This window comes from Kogia breviceps, chromosome 14, assembly GCF_026419965.1.
Source record: "Kogia breviceps isolate mKogBre1 chromosome 14, mKogBre1 haplotype 1, whole genome shotgun sequence".
NCBI lineage: Eukaryota > Metazoa > Chordata > Mammalia > Artiodactyla > Physeteridae > Kogia > Kogia breviceps.
In genome coordinates this window covers 22,616,660-22,644,627 of record NC_081323.1, presented here as the reverse complement: position 1 = coordinate 22,644,627, position 27,968 = coordinate 22,616,660, and the positions used below count along the sequence as shown (strand labels likewise).

The following is a 27,968-nucleotide window of genomic DNA, read 5'->3' as shown; positions in this document are numbered from 1 at the left end:
CCATTAGCAGAGAGGCTGCCTAAAATCATAATAAGGTCACATACACCCCGAAACGCACCACCAGACGCGGTCCTGCCCACCAGAAAGACAAGATCCAGCGTCATCCACCAGAACACAGGCACCAGTCCCCTCCACCGGGAAGCCTACACAACCCACTGAACCATCGTTAGCCACTGGGGACAGACACCAAAAACAATGGGAACTAAGAACTTGCAGCCTGCGAAAAGGAGACCCCAAACACAGTATGATAAGCAAAATGAGAAGACAGAGAAACACACAGCAGATGAAGGAGCAAGGTAAAAACCCACCAGACCTAACAAATGAAGAGGAAATAGGCAGTCTACCTGAAAAAGAATTCAGAATAATGATAGTAAAGATATCCAAAATCTTGGAAATAGAATGGAGAAAATACAAGAAACATTTAACAAGGACCTAGAAGAACTAAAGAGCAAGCAAACAATGATGAACCACACAATAAATGAAATTAAAAGTTCTCTAGAAGCGATCAATAGCAGAATAACTGAGGCAGAAGAACGGATAAATGACCTGGAAGATAAAATAGTGGAAATAACTACTGCAGAGCAGAATAAAGAAAAAAGAACGAAAAGAATTGAGGACAGTCTCAGAGACCTCTGGGACAACATTAAACGCACCAACATTCGAATTATAGGGGTCCCAGAAGAAGAAGAGAAAAAGAAAGGGACTGAGAAAATATTTAAAGAGATTATGGTTGAAAACTTCCCTAATGTGGGAAAGGAAATAGTCAATCAAGTCCAGGAAGCACAGAGAGTCCCATACAGGATAAATCCAAGGAGAAACATGCCAAGACACATTAATCAAACTATCAGAAATTAAATACAAATTACTCAGTGTAAAAAGAAATGAAATTGAGTTATTTGTAGTGAGGTGGATGGACCTACTGTGTCATACAGAGTGAATTAAGTCAGAAAGAGAAAAGCAAATACCGTATGCTAACACATATATATGGAATCTAAAAAAAAAAAAAAAAAAAAAAAAAGGTTCTGAAGAACCTAGGGGCAGGACAGGAATAAAGACTCAGACATAGAGAATAAACTTGAGGATATGGAGAGTGGGAAGGGTAAGCTGGGACAAAGTGAGAGAGTGGCATGGACATATATACACTACCAAATGTAAAACAGATAGCTAGTGGGAAGCAGCCGCATAGCACAGGGAGATCAGCTCCGTGCTTTGTGACCACCTGGAGGGGTGGGATAGGGAGGGTGGGAGGGAGGGAGACGCAAGAGGGAGGAGATATGGGGACATATGTATATGTATAACTGATTCACTTTGTTGTAAAGCAGAAACTAACACACCATTGTAAAGCAATTGTACTCCAATAAAGATGTTAAAAAAAAAAAAAGGGGGTGACACTTAGGACTTGGCTGGAAGGTTAATCCCTCCTCATGCTCCTGATGATGTGACTTGTCTGGAACAGCTGCGGCTGTTTTGCACTCATATGGGAAGCCAGCCTTAGGATGGAGCTGACAATGGAGAAGTACTGGGTTGAGAAAATATCAATGAGACAGAACTGGAACTCTGACTGAACTGTGCCTGAAGTCCACCAATTCTGGACTTTTTCAGTTATATGGGTTAATCCACTTGATGTTAAAGCCAGCTGAAAACGGGTTTTGTTGCTGTTGTTGTGTATAGCTCAGGTTGGCAAAGTATGGCCATGGCCAGCCTGTTCTTGTAAAAGAATTTTGCTGGAACACAGCCATGCCCATTCATTTATATATTGTCTATGGCAGCTTTGGAGCACCGAATGGTCCACAAGTCTCAAAGATTTACCATTGACCTTTTAAGAAAAAGTTTGTCAACCTCTGTTATAACCCAAAGCTTAGTATTCAGTATGTACCCCAGTTACTCAGGATAGAAACCTAGGAGTCATCCCTGACTCCTCTCTACTTCATCCTCTACATCTAATCTGCCCCAAGTCTGATTGATTTTATAGTCTAAATAAATCCTGAATCTGTCTGCTGTCCCGCAGCCCCAGTACCCCTGCCCCAGGTAGACCACTGTCAGCAGTCACGTGGGTCACAGCGCCCACCTCCAGGCTGCCCCACAGAACTGCTGGGTGATCCTTCTCCCATCCAAACATGATGAGCCCTTGGGCTCCCCACTGCTCCCAGGGTGAAGGCCACACTCCCTGATTGACACTGCAGGACCCTCATGATCAAGTCCCCCCCTGCAGTTCTAGCCCTATCTCCCCTCCCGCTCCGCCCCCTCTTCCCCAGATCACACACACCAGCTCCCCACCTGTGCGTAATTCCTCCCAGTTCCCCAAACGTGGCATGCTGTGTCCCTCTTCCTTACACTCTTCCCCCCTTTGTCCACCTCTGGACTCCTGTGCATCCTCCAAGGCCTAGCCAGAGCCTCACTTGTTTTTTTTTCTGCTTTTTTTTTTTTTGCGGTACGCCGGCCCCTCACTGATGTGGCCTCTCCCGTTGCGGAGCACGGGCTCCGGACGCGCAGGCTCAGCGGCCATGGCTCACGGGCCCAGCCGCTCCGCGGCATGTGGGATCTTCCCGGACCGGGGCACGAACCCGCGTCCCCTGCATCGGCAGGCGGACTCTCAACCACTGCGCCACCAGGGAAGCCCTCTCACCTGTTTTCTGATATTCCTCTGATTCTCCCAGGCTGATCAGGGCTCCCGTGGGCCACACCCAGGCTTCCTTCCACGGCAGCCCCGTCATATCGGACTCTCATGTCTGTTCACACACTCGCTACCCCCGCTGACTAATTCATCTTCTCGCTTAGCTTGGTCCAGCTCGGGGCCGTACACAGACTAAGGGCTCAAGAAATGTTCATGGGGCACAATGTTCCCTGCCCTCTGCTCCAAAGCCACCGTGAGGAATCAGGGGTCTCCTGGCTGGACGAGGCTTTGAAGGAGGGACCCTCTGGGCTCAGTGTTAACAGAGGCGATGGAAGGATTGGAACTGCCTGGGCCTCCCGGGCAAGAGCGCCTCCAGGAGGTGCAGAGAAATGCCTCCCAGGATTAAGAGAAAGGAAAAGTAGGGCAGGAGAGAGCCGGCCACTGTGGCGGCCCCTTGAGAGTGCGGAAGAGAAATGAAGGGATTATGAGGAAATGTCATTAAAATAAAGATCTTCCCTGGCCTCCTTCCATTTGGCCAAGAGGAGGCCAAATGGCCAGTGAAGGGGCCACCAGGTCCCGTCAGAGCTGCCGGAAAGTTTAGGGATTTACAAGACTGGCCCTTTGGAGGATTTAGGGAACATCTGATTTCTAAGTCCTTGACTGAAAACACATTTGGCCACCAGCTGGCTGGGTCCTGGGTGAACCTTCTGTGGAGGATTCAGGGGACCTCACCCACTGTGGAGGTCTTGGCTTCCACATGCCAGGGCTTAGGGCTTAGGGCTGTGGCCCCATTCAGTGCTCCTTCCAGAAGCGGGTGCCGATGTGAATCCAGTACACAGAAAACCAGAAAGCAGACCAGACCTGAACTCCCTCCTGGGACTAGTGTAAGGAGCAGATGAGACAATGGGTGTGAATGTGCCTTACAAACTGTAAAGTGCTGTCACACCCTGTCAGTGTCTCTCCTTGATACAGCCTTCCCAGAGACCGCCCCAGCTGAGTGAGTCATCCTGTTCTCCCCAGACTGTGTATAAACCTCACTCTTGCACCTATCCCCTCCGTCACAGACCCTAAGGTAGGACGTGTCCCCCTGCCAGACTGAGATCCTTGAGGACGGGGCCAAGCACATCATTCTTCCGCATCTGGCTCGGTGCCTGGCCCAGAGCAGGAGTTCGGCAGCTAGTTCTTGAATGACCTTGAGTTGTAGAGAAGCAGTTAACTTGAGGGTGCTGGGTAGCCTCAGTTTGTAAAAACAGGGACCAGGTGGTACGCGGTGGAAATCTTTCTAATAAAAATGACAAAATGTTTCGCAAGTTGTGGCTCAAGCAGTGTGAGCGTCTGGAAATGCAGTCTCGGCGTTGAGAACGCTAAAAGCTGTCTGGTCCTGTGCTGTCCAGTAGGGTAGCCACAAAGCACGTGTGGCTGTTTCAATTTCAGTTTAATTTAAAATTCAGTTCCTTAGTTGTACTCGTCACATTTGGGGTGATCAGGAGCTGCATGTGGCTCTTGGCCGCTAAAAGGGAAGTGCAGATGAGAGCATTTCCATGACTGCAGAAGAGCTGTCTTGGACAGCACTCCTCAGTGCCGGGAAAATTCATGTCCATGCGCTATCTCAGGCCCTGATCATCTTGGGGGCTTACCTCCAAGATTTCTGGGAGAGAGCTGGGGGCTCTGGAGCCTGACCAACGTGGGTTTGGATCCCTGCTCAGCCATTGACTTGTGCAGCCTGAAGCAAAGGGACTTCCGCCTCCTCCCTGAGGCTCAGTGTCCTCATCTGCAGATTGGGAGACCGTATGCCTGCACAGAGCCGTGACAGAGAAAAAAGCTTGTAAAGGGCTTCTCGGTGTCCTGTGCAGGAGCGAGTGAACCGGCCACACGGCAGCTCTCAGAGGGGGAGCCTCCAGGCTCCTGGAGCTTGGAGCTCAACTGCCCAGGGACAGGGCAGGCTGGAGCACCTCCGGGCACTGAGGGCCAGTCTGGGGCAGCGGCTGGTGGGCGTGCCTGGCTGGGGGCAGTCAGTAGGAGTGGGCAAGGCTGAAGCTGGTGGGGCTGAGGCTGGGCAGGGGCAATGAAGCTCACTCCTGAGCCCCTAGCTGCGGAGGAAGACGCTTTGCAGTGTGAGTGAGCATGCAATTCCTCTATGTAAAACTCTCTGCTGTCCACCAGCTGGCTAGAGGATAGTAATTAATAATAATATGAACATAATAGCAACAATATTTACTGAGCACTTTCTATTTACCAGGCACTGTGCTAAGAGTCATAATACACATATGCATTAGCTCATTTCCTCATCGCAACAGCCCTGTGTAATAGGTATATTGCTCTTACCATTTTACAGATGGGGAACACTGAGGACATTTGTTCTAAGTCACACAGTTATGAGATGGTGGAGCAGGGGTCTGACCCCAGGCTCCAGAGTCTATGCTTTGGATAAAGTACAGACTCCTTACCTGGTCTTGAAGGGCCCTGCAGAGCCCTGCAAAGCCGGCCTTGGTCACCCTTCCACCTTCATCTCGGGTCACTCCCCACCTGTCTGGTCAAGTTCCTCAGACACCCCAGGTGTCTCCTTCCTATGCCTGTGCCGTTGTTTATTCCTCGACCTAGATATCCTCCCCTCATCCCCTTAACCCTCCACAGAGTCCTGTTCATCCTTCAGGACCCAGTTCTAGTGTGAGCATCTTGAGGCCAAGGACTGGGCCTAAGGCATTTCTGTGTCACAACGTCCAGCACATGGCTTGGAGCATTGGAGGTCTTGGTAAATTACGGGTGGCGGATTGGAGGGCGATGAGTGAGTGGATGGAAGGATGGATGGAGCAGATGGATGGTGAGTCAAGGGGAGAGTAGAAGTTGATGGATGATGGGGAAACTGGATGGGTGGACCGGTGGCTTATGCTCAATGCCAAGGGCGAGATGGGGCCTGAGCTGGGCACAGGGCAGTGGTGTGGAGAGCAGCGGCAGTTTGAAGACATTTCGGGGCAGAGTCAGCAGGGCTTGCAGACGGCTGAGGGGCGGGGAGGGGTCCAGAGCGATGGCCAAGTTTCTAGCTTGGAGACTTAGGAGGATCGTGGTATTTTCAGGGAGGAGCAGGTTTGGGGGAGATGGTGATGAGGTCCATTTCACGTGTGGGAGCGTGAGGGGCCCATGGAGGGAAGGTCTGGGAGGCAGCTGGGGAGATGAGCCTTGGACAGGTTCAAGGGCAAGGCCAGACCTCACAGAGACTTGGAAGGTCATATGGCTTCAGGACTGAGGGCCTGAGCACAAGCCGTCAGGCAGGGCGGAGGAACCACGGTCCCTGAGGTAGAAGAGCCAGGAGGGACACAGCACAAGGCGGGGAGGGCACTTCCACGTCACAAACATCCATAAATCATTGCAGGCGGTGGGTGTGCTGCGGGCAGCCAGTGCCGAGGGGATGCGGGCAGGAGACTCAGTGCTGGAAACGGGCCGTGAAGGGTGGCGAGGTTTTGACCAGCCCGGAGAGGGGTTCCCCTGAGCAGGGAAACTGCACAGGCCAAGGCAGGGAGCAGAAATAGGCAAGTTATGTCCACGTACTCTGAGGGCCTCGGAGCCTGCGGCAGCCAGTCAGCTGGAAAACAGGAGGCTCCACACCTTTTCTCTGCCCCATCTGGCACCCTGTGACCACAGCCTCCAGGGTCTGGGAGGACGCCGGGGTAATCTGGGTGCTGTGCTACTTGGGACAAGTCACCTCCCCTCTCTGGGCCTCAGTTGCCTCATCTGGAAACTGGAATCAGTGCCACCTGCCTGGTTTGCTGAGAGGAGCGAATGAGATGTGGGAGTGTGAGAAGCCCCCAGTCGCATGAGGAAACTCCATAAATGCTATTTTGAAAACCTGTTTTTTCATTTCAATTCCACAAATATTTATGGAACTAAGGTTCGGTGTAAATCCATCTCGTAAACTAAATGTTCATACAACAAATACCATTTTACCTGGGCCTGGGGTGGCAACGTTCGTGAGGCCGTTCATTGTTTGAACAGCCCTGAGTTGAATTCTTCTGAAAAGCCCCAGTTGGTTTGTTTTTCGAGTCAGTGAGGATTTCGACTTCTCAGGCTCGCAGAGGGAGGCTTTCATTTGTTTTTTGTGTGTTTTGAGAAGGTCCTGTCAGCTGCAGTAAGAAGAGAGACCAAGGGAGACAGCAGGGTGCCCAGGGAGGGGGCTGGTGCAGTGATCTGAATGAGGAGGAAGGTGCCTGGGAGCCCCTGGCATCTTGGTTCCCGAAGAGCGTGAGCTGGTTCCAGGTACCTGGTTAGATGATGCCCTAAGAGACAAGATCTCTGGAGGAAACCCTGGACACGTGGCGTGTGACATGTCCACAGGGTGGCGGGCAGAGCTGCCAGTGGGAATTCGGCTTTGCAGACCTGGCCCTCCAAGGGGCAGGCTGGGCTGGAGAGAAGAATAAATGTCTGTGATAGGGAAGAAGGGAAAACCCAGAGCTTGTGACAATTAGCCAATAAATATTTATTCAGCATTGAAAACATTTGTTGAGCGACGCCTTCCCTGAGCACCTCGTGTGCCAGGTGTTGTGGTGGGCACTGGGGACCTGGCAATAAACCAAGCAGACAAACTCTCAGCCTCGCGGGGATGACATTTTAGTGGGAGGGGCAGGGTGTAATCAGGATAAATTGCTCACTTGCATATAAGCCTTACAACCTTACGAGGAAGGTGCTGTAATTATTCGCATTTTAGAAATGAGCAGCTGAGTCCCAGAGACGTTAGGAAACCTGCCCACAGCCACTCCGCTATGTCACTGGCAGAGCCTGGATTTTTACCTCAAGCCCATGCTCTTCTGTTAAGAGTCTTACCTATTGTGCTGAAATGCGTCTCATTGACAACGTCAGGTCTCAGCAAAGATCTGAAGGAAGTGAGGGGGTAAAGCTCACTGACATCTGGGCGACGGACATTCCAGGCAGAGAAAGAGCAAGTGTAAAGGCCCTGAGGCAGGAGCATACCTGGTATATTTGGGGAACAACGCAGAGGCCAGGGTAGCTGGGGCAAAGGTAATGAGCAGAGAGTAAAGGGGAGAATCGGACGTGGTGGAGGGGCCACCCGTGGCATCTGTAGGGCTGTCAGCTTTTGCTTGAGGTGAAGTGAGGCCATGGAGGGTTTAGAGCAGAGGAGGGGCAGGCTCTGACTTGTGTCCTAGCCCGGCTCCTCTGGCTTCTGTGTCCGGAGCAAGAGCAGAAGCAGGAGACAAGAGAGGACGTGACTAGCCCAGGCAAGAGGTCATGATGGCTCAGTCCGCAGCAGTGGTAACGTGCAGGTGGTGCACCAGCTTCTGGATACGTCGTGAAGGTGGCTTCAGTAGGAGCTGCTGACGGCTTGGGTGTAGAGGGTGAGAGAAAGAGAGGCATCAAGGATGACTGCAGGGCTTGAGCCTGAGTGGCTGGTAGGAGGGGGTTCCACTGACGGCGATGGGGGCAGCTGTGGGGAAGCCGCCTCATAAAGTACTTTCCATGTCCGTTATCCCTTTTAATGGCCTGGCTACTCTCTGCAGTAGGTGTTGAAACTCTCAGAGGTTATGTGATTTGCTCCGGATCACTCAGCCAGAATGAGGTGAAGCCAGGACGGGAAGCCAAGTCGCATTATAGGGTTTGGAATTTTGATCCATTCATTCAATCAGCAAACATTTCTGGAGCACCTTCTGTGTGGTAGGCACTGCACTGAGCATTGACAATGATGACCAATGATGATGGCCCTGCCCTCATGGAGCTCCCAGTCTGACGGAGAAGGCAGTGTCATCCAATGATCATGGAAATGATTTCCTCACATCAGCATGATAAGTGGCGAGAAACTGAGGGAGCCCTAGGAGCCAGTAACCGGGGACTTGGAGTGGCTGGAAGGTCAGGGAGGGCTTCCTGGAGGAGGCAAATGTCAAACGCAAAGGCCTCTGGGACAGAGTGTCTGTAGGGGTGTTGGGGGGAATTCTTGGGAAAATACTCCCTGGTTTCCCAGGCCATAGTGGAAGAACCCCAAGGGAATCACAGGCTCCCAGAGGACAGCTGTCCATTGGGAAGTTGCAGAATCTTTCTTTTAGTGTTGGATTATTCAAACAGCTTTATTGAGATAGAATTCATAGACTGTACAATTCTAGATAGAATTCATAGACTGTACATCTACTGTGCCCATTTAAAGTGTACCGTTCAATGGCTTTTAGTATATTCACTAAGCTGTTCATCCATCACTGCAATCCATTTTAGAACATTTTCATTTTCCCAGAAAGAGACCACGAACCCCTTAGCTTTCACCCGCTCCCAATCTCCCCACTGGCAACCACTCGTCTCTACTTCCTGTCCCCACAGAGTTCCCTGTTCTGGACATTTCATATAAGTGAAATCATACCCTATGTGGTCCTTTGTGACTGGCTTCTTTCACTTAACATAATGTTCTCGAGGTTCATCCCTGTTGGAAGTCCCCGAATCTTAATCACCATCAGAGCTGACAAGAACCTAAGAGGCTGTCTTGTAGGCTTCTCCCACCTGTTGTAAAGTGGGCAGTCAGGAGGAGACCTGCCCTGGTCCCTCAGCAAGGAAGTTGGGCGGACTCCAGGGCAGGTGTTGGGACCCCTTGCCCCACTGCCCTGCACAGGATGCCTCCTCTGCCGTCACCTCTCTTCCTTCCGCTTTGGGCTCCCACTGATTTTGGCTAAAAGTGACAACTTGGTCAGGCACGCATCCTCCCAAGCACTGAAGTTTCATGTACTGGCAATTTTCACGTCCCATGGTGCATCTTGGGATCTTTTAAGAATTTGTGTCTGCTAATTCAGAATGTTTTGGAGGTCAGTGTTTTCTTTTCCTTCTATTTAAACGCTTTTCATCCAGACGGTTGTGCCTGTTTTTCTGGGTTGGTGATTTCCCCACCTAGGGAGGCAGGGCCACACTGGGGTTAAGTACCAGGTCTTGGAATCAGATGCCCTGACTCTTCCTCGGTGTGGGTAATTACTGAAGTTCTCTGAGCCTCAGTTTCTCCTTTTGAAAAATGCAGATAACACTGTAGCGCTGTGAGGAGAAAATGAGGTCAAAGGAGGTGCACATGTAGAGAAGTTAGAGATTCTGAGGGCTTTCCAGGGCCCTGGTGTAACCAGGAGAAAAAGATGAACCTCCCCCATCATCCACTGTCCCTTTCTCCGTATTCCTACTGTGAACTGACCCCTGGACTTCTTCTCCCAGGGCTGAGGGGGAAAGCCTGAGTTCAGATCCCAGCCCAACCACTTGGATTCCGTGTCCCCAAATCAGCTAGATGACCCCTGTGTCTCCGTTTCTCCACCTGTAGAATGAGAGAACAAGGGCGGGGGCTTCCACTGAGGCCTCCAAAGCAACCAAGAGGCTCCTGGGAGCGGGGGTGTGGAATGGGGGTGCCTTTTGCTTCTCCCAGGAGGGCCTGGTTCCCGCTGATTTAAAGATCCAAGCAGGAGCAGCAGCACCTGTTCAGCAGAGGTGGGTGGAGAGGGACACCTAGCTTCCCTGTGCCTCTCGCACGAGACGAGACCCGTGACGTAGGAGGTCGGGGGGTGGTGATGCAGTGCCTCCTGCTCTGAGTGCAGGGGACAGGGACTGAGCCTCTTTGAAGGGTCTTTTTCAGGCACACACTCTGTGCCAGGTATTCTACCTGCATTATCTTCTTAATCCTCACAGGAGACCTCGGAGGTGGTACTCTTATTTCCATTTGACAAGCAGGGAAACTGAGGCTCAGAAAGGGGCAGCTGCCTGCCCAGTGTCTCCGGGAGTGTGAGGGCTCAACTGGGATTCGAACTCGGGACTGTGTGACTCTGGCCCCTTTCCTGACCGCCCCCATCCAGGGAAAAAGAGGAAGAAGCTAGACGGGGAGGATCTGAGCCTTTGGAACCCCAGCTTCCCAGCTGCTGTGGGGATTCTGTGGGTGGTGGGGAAAGCATTGTAAATATGCATGACATGCAAATACCCCTCTGAAAAACAATGTAGGGGCCCTCGTGAGCCGGGATGCCAGAGTGCTTTGGAAAATGTAGTGTTGTGCAAACACTTGGGTTTCTATGATGATTGATTGCTCCGTGGTGTCCCCCTCCCCAGCGTCCCCAGGGCCAGTCCAGGGGTCTCAGGATGGAGGGATTATCCCCGGCCACCTCCTAATTGACGTTCTCCTTCATTCTTGCAGGCACCCGTGCCTCCCCACTGCCAGGGGCCTGGTGGCCAGAACCTGGTCACTCCAGGTACTGGAGGGCCCCGTCCCACGTTGCTTCCCGCCAGCACCTCTGATCAAGCGCCCGGAGGGATGTGCGTGCCAGCCCTCGGTCCAGCACCCGCTCCCAAGGTGACGCCTGCTGCTTCCCCGCTGGTTCCCATTTCCCCTCCGCACGTAGCTCCGGGGTTGGTAAGTAACTGTGTCTGCAGCCTGGACACACGGAATCAGGGCTGCTCATCCGCGGACCCGTGCTTGGCACAGTTGGGAAATGTCCGGCCTTCCCACCCAGCGACACCCACGTGCTGGTGAAGGGACCTCAGTGAGAGTTTTCATACGTCTGGGCCCAATTTATAGTTTAACCACTTGTCTCGTCCAGTCCTCCCGACAGCCCAGATTGTGCCCATTTTACAGAGGAAACAGCCTCAGAGAGGAGAAACCACCCATCTCAAAGGCCAGCTCTTACCACACCCAAGGGGCTGGGGGGTTGGTGACACGGGCTCAGGAAGGGAAGGGGAACGTCGGGCCGGGCCGGAAGCCATGGAGCCTATGAGATCCCGGGGCGGGGGGGCTGAGGTGAGGCCATCAGAGTTCCTGAATCTTGGGGAGCCCTGTTGTTCCTGCCCCTCCAGCTTGTTCCACTGGCAACCCTCCAGTCCCCAGCATGCCTGACCCCAACATGGATGAGGGGCCCGGCCCTGCAGCATCTCTGATCAGCCTTCCCACAACAACGATCCCAGCAGGGTGCCCCGACCCAGCTCCGGGCACCACTTTCCTGCATCTTATTCTCCTACCACCTCCCCGGGTTGTGCAGGTGTGACTAGTTCACAGATGAGGAAACCGAGGCTCAAAGGAGCTCATGGGGAGACTTCCCTGGTGGTCCAGTGGTAAAGAATGCATCTTCCAATGCAGGGGACGTGCAGGTTCCTGGTCGGGGAACTAAGTAAGATCCCACATGTGCCGCGGGAGAACTGAGCTTGCGCACCACAGCTACTGAGCTGGCACGCCTCAACTAGAGAGCCCACGTGCCGCAAACTGCAGAGCCCATGCGCTCTGGAACCCGCACGCCACAACTAGAGAGGAGCCCATGCGCCGCCAACAAAGTTCCCACGTGCCACAACTAAGACCCGACACAGCCAAAAAAAAAAAAAAGGGAGCTCAAGGGGCTCGCCCAAGGTCACCCAGCCACCACTCAGCGCTGCATGGGGTTGTTGGTTTAAGATCTACCTCCTAGTCTGGCCTCAGCAACCCAAGGGTCAGGAAACATTGATTCATTGCCTACCGGACAGCCAGCAGCTGTGCCTGGCACGTAGTTGGTATATAGTAAATCTACGTGGGAGGAAGGAGAAAGGGAGAGGAGGAAGGCGCTCTCACCTCCCTCCACCCAGCCTCTAGCAGGACCCAAGAGCCCACTGGCCTTTAGGCCAGCCCGCTGGTCCCTGCTGACCGCAGAGAACTGGCAGTCCGCTCGAGCCTTCAGCAAAGTGGCCAACCCCTCTGCTCCGCATTCTCTCGTCTGCCAACAACTGGTCAACCTCCCTAACGGGATGGTTATGAGAAGGGAAAAGACTCGTAAATAGGGATAGTATACCAATGTCATAGGATAATAAAAACCCGGGGAGTTCGCTGTAGATAATGTATATAAAAGTGCTTCTTCAGGAGCAAGAGCTGCGTGCTCGTCCGGTGCCCCCTTCTTAGTACTAATAACTGTGAAAGGGGCCCTAGTAATTAACTGCCCCCCGGCCCAGCTCCCCCGATCTGGCCTGGGCTGTTTTAGTGGCTACACACAGCTGTTACATTTGGCGGAGGAGCTGTCGGCAGGAAAAGACGGGATAAGGCCACCTGGTCTGAGAGCTGTGTCTGTGGGATTTAATCATATGCAGATACTCCTGGTGGTGCCCTAGGCCCTGCATGCCCTCCCTAGGGACTAAGTATGTGACAGGAGCGACCTGAATGACAGCGGCCATTTCGTGAGCAGTTACTATGTGCCCGGCATTGTGCTGATGCTTCATTTTCTTCATCATGTCAGTTAAGCTCCTAGTGACCCTGTGGGAGGTCGATAGGGAGACTGAGGCACGGACCTGGGGGAGAGAGCTCGCCCGGCAACACTCTAGTCCTTCCAGAAAATTACGGCCACTCTCTGCCCACCTCCCTGCCCCGCCCCGCACCAGCCAGGCCTGGCCAGAGGGGCAGGATCGTGGCCTCCAAGAGCACAGCGTAGCTGGCAGCCCCTGGCATATGTGGCCCAGTGACGGAGAACGGGATTCCTTGGCACAAGCTGGGAGCACAGCCGTCAGCACTGCGCCGAAAGATGGAGGACCGGGCGGCAGCGAGGGAGGTGTTACTGCTGCTATTTTGCTAACGAGCTGGTTATTTAAAGAACAGCCAAAGTCGAAGTTGGGAAATTGGATGGGGAGTCTCCGTGCCCAGGGCAGAGCTGGCTGGGTAGGGACAGGGTAGCCACACATTCTTTCTTTTCATTTGCTTTCTATTATTAATAATGGGAACAGCACCATAAAAGTCTGGAAGAGGATTACCTTTGTGAAGAAAAGAGGATATAAGGGTTGAGAGTGGGGCAGGAGGGGTTTCTGAGGGGTAAGCGGTGGTCTATTCACTGACCCAGGTGGTTTTGTGATCATTTATTGCAGTAAACATTTTTGTTTTGTGTACTTTTCTCTATGAATTAGGTTTCACAGGAGAAAGGTTAAAGAGCAATGATAACAAGAATAGTTAATACTTCTTGAGCACTTACTAAATGCCAGGCTCTTTGCGAAACATTTTACCTTATTTCATTGAATTCTCACAGAGTCTGTTATTCTACCCATTTTACAAAGGAGGAAAGTGAGGCTTAGAGGGCTAGAGTTATTTACCATGTTGTCGAAGAGCGCTCAGGTGGGAGAGATGGGATGAGAAACAGGACAGACTGACTCAGGCCGGCATCACAAGACTGTCCCATGTTCGAGAATGGGGGCCAGGAAGTTCCCCCCAAAGGGCCGGGGATCCTCCATTTGTCCCTCAGATGTGTGTCGGTGCCATTGCGTTCTTAAGGCTTGGGAGGCCAGGCAGGTGTCTGTGGCCGTAGGCAACACATGAGGCATCTGAGAGCGTGACAAGGGGTCAGAGCAGAGCATTTAGCCATCTAATGTGTTGACGGATAGGAATGGGACCTCCCTAGGGACAGGCCAGGGCAGGAGGCCAGGGCTCACCCAGGAATCACTCAAGGTAAAAAGAGATCATCCAGGTGAGACAGGGTCAGACCCAACCTCTGAACTAACTGCACGTGGGGCCGACCTGCCATTTCCTGAGGACCCACTGTGTGCTAAGTATGTCCATTATCTTCCTCAGTCTTTAGAACAACCCTGAGATGGCAGTGGTATTAGCCCCATTTTATAGATGAGGGGACTGAGGCCTCCAGAGAGGAGATGACTGGCCCAAGTCCACACAGCCAGTGAGGGGTGGAGCTGCTCCACCAGCTCTGCTGTCTCCAGGGCCCTGTGTCCTGTGTATGCAGCAAGCACTGCTCGGGGCTGGGGTCCCGGCCCAGCAGGCACCTGGCACGGAAGCTCCAAGCAGCCCATGACTGGATTCAAGTTCTAAGGCAGACCTGCGGGTCCCCAAACTTGTGCTGGGAACATGACCTGGAGGGTCGCACGGCAGAGGGTATCTCCAAGCCCCAAAGCAGAGGCTCCTGCATTCCCGGGACATTTACTGAGTGCTAGTCCCTGCTAGTCTGTGCCCCTTGCAGAGCACAAGCCTTAGGGAGGGACAGATATTATACAAACACCCCAGCAAATAAACTGAATACGCAGCGACTCCATCGGTGCTTCGATGGAAATTAATGGTGACGTGATAAAGATGAAGGGGGAAGGGGGCTTGAGTGACACAGAACAGCATCAGAGGGTGGTTGTGGTGCTTTACTGAGTTAAAACACATAGAGGGCTGGAACAGTCCCATTGTTGCATCACTGGTGGCCGCTGCTTTCACCACTTTGACCTCCAGAGGTGACACCTACCTGCTGCGCGCTTGTCACGTCCTGCCGGGACCCTCAGTGCCAACTGGTCCCCCAGACTCTCCTTTCCCCTCGTTACTGAGAGTCAGACCCGGTTGGGGATGAGGCCCAGGGAGGAGGGCAGCTTAACGGGGTGCACATGGCTGGCTGGACCCCAGGCCAGCACCACCCCCCGCCCCCATCCCCAAGCCCCAGCTACATTCCCACCAACCCACTTGCGTCTTGCAATAAGCACTCCCGCCAGAGACACTGCTATGGAGACACCCTGGATTTGCTTTTTTGGATAACCATTTACCCTGCCTGGGAAGACAGATGCTACCTTACAGACACTCAGAGAATCTTAAATATCGGGCAGAGAAACTTATACTGGTGAAGTCAAACTCTTGCAATCACGGAATCTTAGTCATAAATAATCCAGCAAGAGCGAACATACGCGTTTTACAAGTAAGTTCACTGCACCTTTCCTGAAGACAGTGATAAATTAGAAACTACCCAATTATCTATCAGCAAGAGATGGTTAAATAAATTACAGTCCAGCCAGACAATGGTGTTCTCAGCGGCAGTGGAGACAGTGCCATAGATCTATTCTTGTTGACATGGAAACATGTCCGTGGTGCATTGTTGAGGGAAAAATAGGAGGTCATAAAATGGTGTATGTTGTATGATCTCATTTTTGTTAGGAAATGTATGTAGAAATATAGGCACGCTCCTGCCCAGAAGGACAACCATTATACTGTTCGTAGCATTTTCCTCTGGATGGTGAGATATGGACAAGCTCTATTTTTATTTTTGCTTGTTTCATTCAGGTACTTTTCAGGTTCAAGTGACAGAAAACCCAACCCAGACTGGTTTAAACAAAAATGGAATTTATTGGCTCGTGAATGTAAAGTCCAGAGGCAAGTCCAGCTTTAGGCTCAGCTGGATCCAGGGGCTCAGACGTTGTCACCAGGACCTGATTTTTTTTTTCCTACCACTGTCTTTTAAAAAAAAATTATTATTATTATTATTATTTTGGACGCACCATGCGGCATGCAGGATCTTAGTTCCCTGACCAGGGATCAAACCCGTGCCCCCTGCAGTGGAAGCACGGAGTCTTAACCACTGGACCGCCAGGGAAGTCCCCAGGACCTGATTTTTATTATTTTTTTAAACACACTTTATTTTTTTTCTATTTTTATTTATTTATTTTATTTTATTTTTGGCTGCGTCAGGTCTTAGTTGCGGCACGCAGGATCTTCGTTGTGGCACGTGGGATCTTTCATTACGGTGTGCAGGCTCCAGAGCACATGGGCTCTGTAGTTTGCGGCACACGGGCTCTCTAGTTGAGGCATGCAGGCTCGGTAGTTGTAGCGCGCGGGCTCAGTAGCTGTGTTGCGCGGGCTTAGTTGCCCCATGCACAGCATGTGGGATCTTAGTTCCTGGACCAGGAATCGAACCCGAGTCCCCTGCATTGGAAGGAGGATTCTTAACCACCGGACCACCAGGGAAGTCCCCCCAGGACCTGATTTTTAGTCACCATTTCTCAACTCTGCTTTCTCTGGGTTGTTCCTATGTTCTCATAGGGCTTTCTCATACAGGTGATAAGATGCCTGTCCAGAGGAACATGCAAGACTTCTTCCCACATAGCTCAGACACAAGTCCCAGAACAGTCTTGGCATTGATTGGTCAAATTTATGGACACGCCCATTCCTTAATCAAGTGCTCTGATTGGCAGCCTGGGCCTATGTACCACCCCACAACTGGAGGTGGAGTTGACACCCAGAACTTTACCAGGGGAGAGTGGGGAAGAGTAGCTTCCCCAAAGAAAATATAGGGCTGTGGCCTAAAGTAGACCCAACAATAGCCAAACACAGCAAATTCCCCCTCCTGTACTTATCTGAATTTCCCAAGATGTATAACTTTCATAATCAGAAAAAAACAATACAACTATTGAAAGGAGTCCTGATCCCAGACCTTACAATCAGAAGCTCCCTGAGGCACCTTTAGACTCTCTTGGAATCAGAGTGTCAGAATCTCTGAAGTGCCAGTTCAGCTCAGGAGACATCGGCTCTCTGTGTCAGAGTCCACTCTGGGCCCACTGGGGGTCAGGGGAGGGGAGCCGTCCTGGCCTCCAAAGGTCTTGTAGTCTTTGGAGGAGTGAGAGGAGCCCATTCCAGATGCTTCATCTGGAATGTGGGTGGGCATAGTGGGGCTGAGGGAACACAAGGGCTAGCATGGGAGCAAAGAAGGCTTCCGGGAGGAGGTGACACCTAAGCTGAGTAGCCAAGAATACAGGAAGAACATTGTAGGTGGAAGAAACAATGAGGCACATAGAGGCACATGTGGTGGGAGAACAACCAGTGGATGAACAGCAGCAGGCCCTGATCACAGGGGCTTTGAATGCCAGGATAAGAGCTTGGCCTTGATCCTGAAGGCAGTGGGGAGTGTTTGAAGGATGTTGTGGAAGGAGGAAAGTGTCAGCAAGCTCAACCTGGCTGGTGCTGAGAGTACAACCGTGGAGGGGTCAGGTTGAGGCTCCATGTGGGGAAGGAGAGAAGAGACCCAGTGGCCCCTTAAGAGGGGGTCTTAGATATCTACTGGTCTAAATTCCTCCCCACCCTGGGCCAGAATTCCTATCCCGATGTATCCAGCCACTTCTTGCATACCTCCAGAGATGGGGAGCTCACTCTGTGTTCCCTCCACCTCTAGTTAGAAAATGCCTGCACAGGATCAAGTCCACAATCCTGCCATTGCCTGAGGCACACCCGGAACACTGCCCACCCACCTGCCACCGAGGTCTTTATCCCAAATGACCTGCTGGGAGGGCTGCCAGGGGCCTGCATTTTCAGGCCAGAGGGTTCCAAAGCCATGGAGCCCTGAGTGTCTGCACAGCCTGCTGGGAGCTTGAAGAGGGACAGGCAGAAAGTGTCACATCAGCCCGACAGCAGAGCAGTGTCTAGGCCTTTGGACACACATCTGCCTCAGCAGTTCTCCAAATGCCCTTTGCATTTTACAAACAAGAAACTGGGCTCAGAGAGGCCAAGCCACTTACACAAAAACACAGAGCAAGTTAGAGGCAGGTCTGGGACATGGACCTAGTCTCTTCCACCCCTGCCCCCTCCAGGGCCCTCCTACCATCCTTCAGGTGAGCCCTGGTTACTTCATCTACTTGGACAGCGTTTTTCTTGGAAGCTCCAGCTACCTCAGATCGTCCCCTGATACCCTTCTAAATTCGGAGGCAGCCAGCAAAATCTTCATGACCAAAATTTTTGTGTCTGTTTATTTTGACAGCAGCATTTTTTGCTCCTGATACATCAACGCTGTGATACCCATGAGCCATGTTTTATGGGTCGTCTCTTATACTTCATTGCGTCCCATGGTCCCCATTTAATCATTCTCTCTCACACTCCACAGATATTTATTAGCACCTGCCATGTGCCAGGCGCTGTACTAGACACCAGGCTACAAAGATGCATTAGAGCAGCCCCTGCCTAGGGGGACTTCACAGTTCAGACAAGGAGAGAGGCGCCTCCATCACCGATGGCAGGTGACACATGGCAGGTCAGAGGGAGGTTCTGATCACTTGGGGATCTCTGGGGCCAGAGCAATTGATTCTGTCCCTCTGAGCAGAGTCTTGAAGGATGAATAAGGGTTCTTCATGAGAAACAACTGGGAAGGTTACCAGGTAGAGGAACTGGGCTACACAGAGATCTCGCCTGCTTCCTGCTAAGCGTTTAGGCCACCGGGCATGAGGGGTTCGGGGGGAGAAAGAGTTGGAGAGGTCAGCCCAGGCCAAAGCTTGGAAGGCCTCAACTGGTGGGCCAGGGGGTTTGCATTTGATCCTTGGAGTAGAAGGGAGCCAAGGGCAGGGCAGGTTTGGGTATTAGAAAAACCGGCACATTGGGCTGGTGACAGTTGGGGGTGACAAGAGGCAGGGCAGGACCATGGGAATGGCTCAGAAAGGCGCTTAGCAAGGAGGCTTAACAGGACTTGGGGACTTAGTGGGTGCTGCAGAAGGGGAGAGGGAGGGTTGAGTTCCATCCTGGGAGAGGGGTGGTGTGGGCTTGGGGGCCCTGTGGGCCAGATTTGAGGGAAATCCTGGCAAAGGTTGGCTTAGTGTCAGTGAGAGGGTCCCCAGGTGGGGCCAGCAGGGACCTCTTCCGCTTTCATGAGATTTAGAGCAGCAGCCCAGTGAGGCCTCCAGGGTCCCCATGTCCCCGCTAAATGACTGAGGTAAGTCCCTTCCCCCCATGGAGCCTCATTTTGCTTCTCTGTAAAATGGGGTGATGATAGTGCCTCCCCAGGAATTGTGGGGAGGGTCAGGCTTTGCAGAGAACCTGGCACACATTAAGTGCTGGTGACTGGGGGCTGCTCTGGTAATCATGGTCACAGGTGCAGAAGTGGGCAAGGGAACTGGGGTGTGTCACCTGCAGAGGCGAAACCAGAGACCTTGAGGGGGCCTTGCTCCCTGCCTTTCTCTCTCTGTGGGGGAAAGCACGGTCAGGGTCTGGCACTCAGACCCGGGGGAAAAGCTCCAGGGAAGGAGATTCCAGCTCAGGTTAGGAAAACCATTTGGATACAAAGAATTCTCTGCAGATGGGCTAACTTGGTGATAATGAACTCCCCATCACTGGGAGTATTCAAGCATCAGCTGCATCGCAACTTGACCAAAATGTCCATAGAGTGTTTGTAATTCTGCTGAGAATCTGGAAGGTCCTTTCTAGTCCACAGAGTCTTTGACTTCGTGTTTTTTCTCCTCTGAGCCTCAGTTTTCTCATCTGTAATATAGGGAAAATAGCAGCCCCTGTCTTCGAGTTGATTGTAAAGTTTAAGTGAAATCATCCAAATAAAGTGCCTAACCCAGATTTGGCAGAGCTAGTGCTCTGTGAGTGGTTTTCATAATTGTTGATGTTTTACTAAATTCCTGGGTGTGTCACTTCCAACTGAGGACCTCGACTTGCTGTATGTGGGTCAGATGTTCCTTCCCGCCCACCCTTCAGGACCCAGTCTCTGGCCTTCTCCTTGCCACTGTCTCTATCTCCAGCTCCTCCCCTCCCCCCACGCCCCTGGAGGTGGTAGGAATTCCAGACCCTTCTGGGCCCCTTTTAGTTCCTGCTTGAGCTAGAGTTGGCAGGTTGGGGCGGCGGGCGCCATCCGCCTCCCATATGCTTCCTGCTATTTAGAGGAAAACTCTCCCCACGTTCCTGCAACCACACGGGCTGACATTTCCAGACAGACGCTGGAATCAGCTCTTCGGGGGACTGGCAGATAAATTTGGCTCTGGCTGTTGGGAAAATCTTCAGCCTTACCGGGGAGGTGGAGCCCAGGCTCACTGACTTCCGTCCACCCCACGTCTCCTCAGGCCTGGCCCTTGGCGGGGCTAGAGCACTGTTCTACAGCCTTGCAGATTAGGGTAAGTCTTACCAGCCCAGCTCTCCCCCTGGAGAGCCCCAGGTCAGGAAGGGTGGCTTCCAGCTTTGCATTCAGAGGCAGCAGTAGTTTGCAAGTGGAAGCAGTGCGTCCTCCCCTACGCCAAGGCCCCTGGGTGTTGCCAGATCAGCCTCGCAGAGGAGCAGGTTTTGGTTTAGAGAGACCCGAACTCAAGACTACTTAGGGGCTTCCCTGGCGGTCCAGTGGTTAAGACTCTGTGCTTCTGCTCCAGGGGGCATGGGTTTGATCCCTGATCAGGGAACTAAGATCCGCATGCCTTGAGGCATGGCCAAAAAAAAAAAAAGAAAGAAAGAAAGAAAGAAAAAGAAGACTACTTACGTGTCTGTGACCTTGGACAGGTGGCTCCACCTCTCTGAACCTCTTTTTCTTCATCTGTAGAATGCGGATAATGATAGCATCTGTCTGAGTAAAAGCCCTTAGGATGGTGTCAGACTCGTGCTAAGTGCTCAACAAATACTAACTGCTGTCATCATCATCATCATCATCATCGTCATCATTATTATTTGGCTTAGAACAACGCCTGGCACATAGTAGAGGCTTAGTAAATATTGCTGTTTTTCTCTTCTTCTTTCTTGCAGTGGCAGCTACCTAGGGAATATCGGAGCGTTTCAAAATGAGCTCCAATAGTGGTGACCAGAAGCAGAAATGCAAGAAAAGGAACATACAGAGGCTGCCACATCCAGGGTAGAGTGTAGGTGGCCAGACACTCCAGCACGTATGCACATACACACACAAACACACACGCACGCACACCCGCTCTCGGTCCCAAAGTTTCATTCACCCCCGCTGGAGTCTGGAATGCCCATCTGCTTGAATTCTGTTGGTGCTGAGATATAAGCAACATCCTGAGGACATGAGACACAGAACAGCTTGGTTTTGATGGACGGAAGGGAGAGGAAGGCCTGGCTGGAGGCGGAGTTGGGGGGGAAGCTCTGGGCATTGACAGCAATAGGAAGGTTCAGGAAGCCTGAGTAGTGCTGTTCGGCTGGAGTAGAAAGGGGGAGGCGGGAAGGCGTGGGAAGCAAGTCTGAGCTCCATTGAGCACCTTCTGACTGAGCCTGAGTACTGGGCCTCAGGCCAGGCATGGGGAAACGGGTGGAAAAGATGGGCCTGCTTCCTGCCCTCAAGAAGCTCTGGTTCTCGTGGGGATGGGGGGAGGTTGTAGATGGCAAACAGCAAACTAACAAGATTGTAGGTTGTGCTCCAATTGACCAAGGGGCTGAGAGAGGAGGTGGCATGGGCTGGTGGTGGTGAGTACCTACTCGAGGCAGGGCGGGCAGGGGGGCCTCTCTGTGACCTGCAGTTGGAGCTGACCCTGCAGATGCTGGTCAGGGTAAAAGGACAGGAGGCACAGGGAGTGTAGGGAAGGAGGCAGGAGCTAGATCCTGGAGGCCTCGGATACCAGGTCCAGTGAGAACTGCTCTTGTGGACGGTCATTCTGGCGGCGGGTGCAGGAGCCCGGTGGGGAAGAGATGGGAACCAGGACACGCGTCTGCAAAGATTGACTGACAGCCCGCTATGCGCACTCTTCCGGGCCACGTAGAGGTGGGTGAGCAGAGAGGAGGGAGAGAGCCCTTCACTGGGGTCAGGAGACGAGCAGAATCCTGGGACTTGAGACAGGAACGTTTGCAAGGGAGGATCTGCACCTGGGTGTACTTGAGACGTGAAGTCAGGTGAGAGAGGAGACATGGGGGAACTTAAAGCCAGACACCAGTGGGGTCGGGAAGAATCTTAGAGGAGAGCCAGGTGCTGGGTGTGGGGTATCAGGCCTGGGACTGACAGCATACAGGTGAGGGAGTGGGCACAGGCTGAGGCACTTCCCTGCACTAGACCTAGAGACCAATTCCAGATCTGTTTACCTACTGTGTGACTTTAGGAAAATCACTTGACTTCTCTGAGCCTCACTTGTTACAATACTGAATCAATTGGAATTGAATTTGGCTGCATTTAACAGAAGAAAAAAAGAAAAGAACAGTGATACAAACACCCAGGAGATTATTCTCATGTAACAAGGATCCCAGGGGCAGGCCAGGGCCAGTGCAGCGCGTCAAGCGGTCAAGCAAGTGATCAAGGGCCTCTGTCGTCCTTAGTGTGTGTCTTTTGTTCTCATGGCTGCTCCACCTCCAGATGCATCTGAATTCCAGGTGGAACAAAGGAAATAAAGAGTGCATGCTTTCTGAATCTGCCCTTCTTAAAATCTGGAAACCAATAGATTTCCTAGAAGCCCCACTCAGTGGACTTTTGACTACATCTCATTTATCAGATGTGGTCACATGGCCATCCTTGCTGCAAGGGTAGCTGGTGATGTGAATATTTCTAACTGAACACTTCCGCTAATTAGGCAAAAAGAAACAACGCTAGCAAGATAGCTAGCAGGATCCACTTTAAAATGCCCACCTCACAGAGGCTGTGGGGAAGATTCTGTGAGATTATTAATGTGTATAAAATATTTAGCACCTGGAATAGAGCACCCTCTCAGTATATGGTGGCTTCCTTTATTATGCTGCTCTACTGTCTTCATTCATTCATTCATTCATTGATTCAGCAAGCATAGATTGTATTCTGGGCACCGTATACAGTCCTGGAGACATGACAGGAACAGTGTTTGCCCTTTCCACAAAGAGTAGGGAAAACAGGCCAAGGAAACAGGCAGATTCACTCCAGTCCAATCAGTGTCACAGGAGGATTGGCATGTCCATTTACTTATGTCTGTTTTTCTTACTGCTGTGGTCCCACCACCTAGAACCGTGGCTGACACACTTTAAGCACTTAATAAAGAGTTCTGAATGAATGAAATAATTTAAGAAATACTCATTAGGGGCCTACTGTGTGCAAGGCTCTTCGGGTTGGATAGAGAAAGTGGGTGACACATCGCCCCTCCCCACAGAAGAAGTGGGGAAAGAAAATTGCTGCAGGCCAGGCCTTGAGGTGGGTGCTGGGGACCTAGCAGTGAACAAGAGTGTTGTGGCTTCTGCCCCCATTGAGCCCACAGTCTAGGGTCAAGAGCACTGGAGAAGGAGTCTGGAGTCCTGAGATCACATCTGTTCATGTATCCTGGAGTAAGTCCCATACCCTCCTTGGGCCTCAGTGTCCTCATCTGTATGACAAGTGTGAGGGGCCCTATGTGGCATCTCAGTGATGCTGGGTATGTAGGCAATACATAGGCAGGTGGGCTAGTGCCAGCTTGCCATGTTAGGAGAGGGTAGGGAGGGGACTGCATCTGAGCCCCTTGAAATCTGCTGGGGGCCTGAGAGGGCAAGGGGTTGGGGTTCTGCTTCCATCCTCACCTGCTCCAGTATCTGGGCCCAGCAGCTTGACAACAGCCAAGTAGCCGGGCATGGAGCTTCCAACATTGTATGTGGGCAAGTAGCAAATGGGCTGTGCTGGGTCCCCCAGCTGAGAAGTAGGACTGTAGTTATCAGAGATCTCCTGGAGGTAGGGGGAAGCAGCCTGGAGTTTGAGGGTGCAATCTGGTTCTGTCATTTGGTTGGTTCTGTGACCTTCGGCAGATTTCTTGACCGCTTTGAGCCTTGGTTTCCTTATCAACAAAGAAGATATAATAATCCTTGCCTTTCCTGCCTCTGATGACCTTGACCCAGCACCTGGCGTGTAGTAGGCACTCAATATTGGTAGTGATCATCATTACCATCATTATAGTTTCCTTCTTGGGGAGTGGGAATGGACATTTACTAAGCCCCTATTGTATGCCAGGCTCAGTGTTGGACACACCACCTCATTTTATCACAACTCTGAGAAGGTGGCCTTCTTCCCGTTTATCAGAGGAGGGCACTGGTATTCTTTTGTGGCCTCATCTTCCCCTTCTGCTGTCTCAGAAGGACTGAGTTTCTGGCTTTTCTTGGGTCCCTGCTGAACTGAAACCCTGCAGATCTTTGAAGAAGGGCCCAAGGCAGCTCATGATGCTTGCTCTGAGACCACGTGGGTGGCCTATGAGGTCAGAGATGGAGGTGGGTAGGGCAGGAATCTAGCCCTCATCAAATGGACAAGGAGCCAATAGGAGGTGGCCTCAGAGATGAGTGATGGAGTGGGATCCATTCCACTCAGAAGTGCTTTTCCTCTTTATTCAGTATCTTGAGAACAGAGCAACGAGCCCAGCCCTTGAGATGAGGTGGCAATGGGCCTGGCCCTTGCTGCCACCTTTGGCCATGACACTCTGCCTGGTGGCCATCACTACTTGTGTCTGAAGTGAGGCCAGGAGTGAAAAAAAGGAAAGGCTTGGGAGGCTCTCCTGGCCTAGGGAGATAGATTTTCCCAGTCGAATACCCTTAGAAAGCCTTCCTGAGGTACCCCAATCGCTGGGTGAGAAACAGGAAAATAGGCCATTGGCATACATGACTACAAATGCAAATAGAAAAAGAAGTAGCCTGTTCTGGGCCTTACAAATTCCGGAGCAGGTAACAAGCTGGAAAACAGAGGCTTTCATTGCCACCCCAGCATGGGTGGTGGGGATTTTGTCACACTGACCTTGGCACTGGGCCATTTGGAGTGCGTACGATATGGTTGCCTTGTCCCTGGTGTGGATGGCAGGAGTGTTGCCCGTGGTGCTGAAGGAGGGTTTGGCCCTGTCCCAGTGCTTGGGGACGCTGTCCATGGTTCTGTCTTCAGAGAGTTCTCATGAATCATTTCCGGGACTGGTTTTCTGGGAACCCAGTTGGGACATCAGAGGCTTTGGCCTTGGCATTGATAAAATCCACGTAATATCTGAGGTAGGATTCGGGACCAGGTTATTGTCTACCAAGCACTCTTTTAAGAACTTAAATGTATTATGCTGTTTTATTTCTAAACATCAAACTGCAGGAAAGGTACTAATATGTATCCCCACTTTAGATGTGAGCTAACTGAATCCCAGAGAATTTAAGTGAACTGAGGACTCTGTCTCTCTCTAGCCTCTGTTTCCTCAGTCATAATAGGAAGGTTGTTGGTAGCACTACACAAGCTAATGGCTGTAAACTGATGAGTGGATGGGGTGACCTTAGTCTTACACACAGAGGAAGGCAAGAAGGGATTGTTAGGTATATGCTTTTAGGACCTTATGGGGTTTCCTTAAAGGTGTGAGATTTGAGCCAGATCTGAAAGAGGGTGTGAGGCTCAGGGATTGTATGGAAAACAAGGGGATGCCCATTTACTGAGCACCTACTACGTGCCAGGCCCTATGCTGGGCACTTGACAAACCCCCACAAGCACACCAGGGAGGAGTGACTGGTTCTATTTTACAGCTATATAAGGCAGAGAGGAGAGACTTCCCAAGGTTACTTAGCTAGAAAGTGATAGAACTGAAAAAAGCCTTGAAGACTAGAAACCACACACTTGAACATCAAGGCTGGAAAGGACTCTGGGTGTCATCTGGTCCAGCCCAGAGAAGGGACGTGACCCGCTGGGGGCATAGGGTCAGCAACAGGACTCAGACGATATTTGGCTTCCTTTAGTGTCTTTCCTTTCCCAGGACTATGGCACCACCACCCTCCCCTCACCACTGGCCTAAGCTCCAGGGAGGGCATTGTGTCACAAACAGGGACTAGATGTCAAAGAGGCCCAGAACTCAAGTCCTGGATCTACCATCTGTGAGCTGTGTGGCCTCAGATAAGTCATTTACCCTCTCTGGGCCTGTTCCTCCATTTTTAGCAGAGCAAAATAGTGCTGTAATCACTGGCCTACAGGGTGGTTTTGAGAATCAGAAGAGACAGTGGGTAGGAAAGGTTAGTTGTTAGTAGAAATTAGAGCCAGAGAAGAGAGAGAAGCTCCCCCGCTCCAGACAGCACAGCAAGTATCAGAAGATACTCATAGAGAAGGGCCTAGAACTGCCACCCTGAACCACCAGTGCTACTACCCAGTGGGATTGGCAGCCAGGCTGGGGCAGCACCTGGCAGCGCCAGCTTATGGACATTCCTTCAGGCAAGCAGACTCGAGCCCCAGAGCCAAGTGTCCCGGGGGGGGGTGGTGTCTGCGGCTGGGCCAGCTCTGGCTGTTCCTCCACCAGCCACCCTAACAGCTCCAAGCTTAATTACGCCCACAGGGCTGCCGTCATGCCCAATTAGTCCGTCCTCCACCACCCTCTCTCCAGGGCCCTATTGTGGCCATCTGAGGCCCCGGATGTGACCATGGCTGCTGTCCTTGGCACCTGTTTGGCTTTTGGGAAGAGGTGGCCACCTGCTCTTATGACCACTTATGGCCTTAGGGATCTAATTCCCCAGCCCAGACAAGGAGGCATTCGCTCCTGGGCCCAGAGATTTGGCTTCACCCTCCCCCTACTCCCTACCCTGGCTCCAAGGCATTAAAGCAGATGAAGAAGGAAAGAAAGGAAAGATTCAGGGATAACAGAGGAGGACGAGGTGGTGGTGGAAGGGAGGCAAGAAACTTAGCACCACCAGCCGCTCTCCTCGGTGACTCTGGTGTCAGCTGGTGCACTTTATGAGACACAAGCCCGCCTCATCCACACGTTCCTGTGAAGCTCTCAACAGCCTGGGAAACCAGCAGGACGCAGGATCATGTCCATGTCACAGCCTCCGAGAGATTATGTGACGTGGGGTCTGAGGTGAGGGTTTAGTCTGGGGCCAGGCTCAGGGGTCACGGTGGGATGCTTTTCATGGCAAGGGTACAACCTGGGGCCTTGGCCTCATCTCCAGCCCCTGTCAGCACAGGGCAAGCATGTCAAGGGAAGGGAGGGAGAAAAGAAGGAAAGAAGGAGGGAAGGAAGGAAGGGAAGAAGGGAGGGAGGGAGGGAGCAAAGGAAGGAAGGGAGGGAGGGAGGGAGAAAATGCTGAAAGTCTTCCCAGGTACTAGAGGGAGCTTTCACGGACCCAAACTCATGGGTGTTATTTGAATGACTTTCTTATATAAATTATGTCATAAGAAGTGAATTGTCTTTGCATTTTGCTTTTTTCACTGTCCGTGTTTTTGACATCTATCCAAGTTCAAGTGTATCTGTAGTTCATTCATTCTTCTGCTGAGCAGTGTTCCATTATATACGTTGTTACCACATTTTGTCCATCCTCCTTCTGGTGGACATTTCGACGTTTCCAGTTCTTCACCTTCAGCAGTGCTGCCATGAACTTCCTTGTAGATGTGTGTTAATGTTTCTCTGGAATCAGGATTTTCTGTTTTAGCAAACGCTGCCGATTGCCCTCCGAGGTGGTTATGCCACTTTGCACTCCTGCTAGTGACGTATCTGAGTTCCCATTTCCTCAACACCTCCCCATCAGTTGATTTATCACTCTTCAATTTTGCCAGTCTGCTGGGAGAAAACATCTCATCTTCATTAGCATCACCGACTATCAGAGAGACTGAGCTTCATTATATGTTTAACGGTCATCTGCATTTCCTCTTCTGCAAAATGCCTGTTCGTATACTTTGCCCAGGGTCACTTATCTTTTTCTCATTAATTTGTTAAAGAGGTTTATGTATGTGAATCTCAGTCCTTGTTATGTTTGTTGCAAATATTTTCTCCCAGTGTGTTGCTTTTCTTTTAATTTTGTGTCTCTTTCAGTCAGAAGTTTAACATTTTGATGTAGCAAAGCATCATTTTCCCCTTTATTTGCTTTTGTTTACAACTTCCCCACCGAAGGTCATAAAGATATGCTATATTTCCTTCTAATAATTTTAAGGTTGTTTTTTTTTTTTTCATGTTTCACATTGAGGTCTTTCATCTATCTGGAATTTTATCTTTGCATGTGGTAGGAGGTAGAGAATCTAATTTCACGTTTATATGGATAGCTTGTCCCAGCGGCATTAGTGAA

At 51.5% G+C, this 27,968-nt stretch overlaps 1 protein-coding gene across 9 annotated transcripts in view; it reads left to right on the top strand.

The window, feature by feature from the left end:
• Positions 1–10,879: 10,879 nt before the first annotated feature.
• The window catches only part of DLGAP4 (DLG associated protein 4), a 140,689-nt gene continuing 123,600 nt past the window's right edge, over positions 10,880–27,968 (top strand). For all 9 annotated transcript variants that reach the window (XM_059037985.2, XM_067012201.1, XM_067012204.1 and 6 more), the window contains exon 1: positions 10,880–10,970. The gene's annotated coding sequence lies outside the window, so the exon portion shown is untranslated. The remainder of the gene's footprint in view (positions 10,971–27,968) is intronic.